General features: G+C 40.1%; 1 pseudogene; it reads right to left on the bottom strand.

Annotated features, from left to right (window-relative positions):
* Positions 1 to 290: 290 nt before the first annotated feature.
* Positions 291 to 1,504, bottom strand: LOC140512295 (polypyrimidine tract-binding protein 3 pseudogene; annotated as a pseudogene).
* Positions 1,505 to 1,800: the final 296 nt, after the last annotated feature.

Genomic DNA, 1,800 nt, shown 5'->3' with positions numbered 1-1,800 from the left:
GATTTTTTTTTGTTTAAATTTTACCTCTCTTTCTACTACTTCAAGGCAATTTTCCTTACTAATTTCTTGTAATATTATATCTAGATACTTTTTAAGGAGTAATTTTTAAGTAGCCCAACAATTCTTGTATTGTTTCTCCTCAATTTTATCACCTTTCCTCAATCTCCAGAGCAACCGTTTTTGTAATGAGATGTTTCACATTCTCTTCTATTTTGTCATTGTTTTGATTTTATTTTTATTATTTCTTAGTGTCTTCTAACAACATTGACTTCCCTTGCCCCATTCTAGTTTTAAGGAATTATTTTCTTATTAAACATAATCTTCACACGTTGTACATCACCATACACCCCAAACAGGATAAAAAGTCCATGTGGTGTGATAGCATCAGGATTGAGATTGCTGACAAGCAGAACAGAATTTCCGGGTACACCAGGAACCCCAGGAATTGCCATCCTTCCAGTGACAGCAGAGGTTGTGGTGGTTAAAGGACCAAGAGCTCCAGGAACAGCTGGAACTGAAAGACCTGTAGCTTGAGGGTCAAATGGCAGGAGCAAATCCAGCAGCCCCTGCATATGGTGAGGAAATTATACCAGGTGCACCAAAAGCAGCAGCCATAGTAGGATCAATGGATGGCTGGAGATCACCAGAAGGAAGGTCAAGGCGAGTGAAATCTTTGCTTTTGTCATTATTATACTTCACATTAAGGCTGGTTAACTTGGAGAAGTCAATATGCAGAGTGCAGCATGCATTATAGATATTCTGGCCATCCAGAGCCATTTTGGCATAATGTGCATTCAGTGGCTCAGCATACTGAAGCAAGGCACGAAACTGATTGTTCTTCATAAAGGTGATAATCCTCAAGACTGTTCCAAACTTGGAAAAAATCTGATAGAGTACTTCAAGAGTGACAGGGTAAAAGAGGTTTTCCACAATTATTTGAAGAACAGGGCTTTGCCCGGGAAGAACTCCACCTTCAATGCCTGGGGCTGCAGTAAGGGTCAGACTTCCAGACTGGACAGCATTCACTGCTTGCAATGCAGCTTGAGCTCGAGCTTGATTAGGCAGACTGTCAATTTTAAGTTCTCTGTGATTAGAATACTGAATATAAACAGGTTAACTTCGGAGGTGAGGAGTAACTGGAGTGTAGTAGCTCACCATAGTAACAGCAGCTTCCTCAGAAGCCATTTCTAAGAATGCCTGGCTTTTTCCTTTCAACATCAAGAGATTGGTTACTTTGCCAAATGGTAGACCTAATGATATGACCTCTGTTTCAGTAACATCATTTGGAATTTTACGAAGATGGAGAACACGAGAAGGAGAGCAAGGAGATTGATCTCTTTTAAATTTCTTGCTGTCATTCCCATTAGCTGTAGCTGGAGTCGAGTTGCTCATGGTAAAAGGCCCGTTAGTGATACCCGAAGAAATAAGCTGGTCAGATCCCCGCCATCCATGGCCCAGGAAGGACGGGAGAGCTTGGAGCAGGAGGGAGGGAGGGCTTGGGGAAGTTCTCGGGCAGGCGGGCCTGGCGCAGCACCAGGAATTATTTTCTTCCTTAAAGTATTGGATCTCTTTTTTTTTCCATTGGTTGACTTTCTTTTTATAATTTTCTTGATATTCTAGGGTTGTTCTGATTGTTTTTCTCCAGATTTTTCTTTAAATTCTCCCATTTTATTTTTAAATGCTTTTTAACTTTTCTGAGAACTGTTTTTGGACTTGTGACCATTGGAAATTTTTCCTTAAAATGGAAGAGTTTTTTTTTTTGTTTGTTTGTTTGTTTCTATTTTAGCTTCACTACCTTCT

The sequence above is a fragment of the Notamacropus eugenii genome, chromosome 6 (assembly GCF_028372415.1).
Source record: "Notamacropus eugenii isolate mMacEug1 chromosome 6, mMacEug1.pri_v2, whole genome shotgun sequence".
Classification (NCBI taxonomy): Eukaryota; Metazoa; Chordata; class Mammalia; order Diprotodontia; family Macropodidae; genus Notamacropus; species Notamacropus eugenii.
This window is presented reverse-complemented; position numbering and strand designations above follow the sequence as displayed.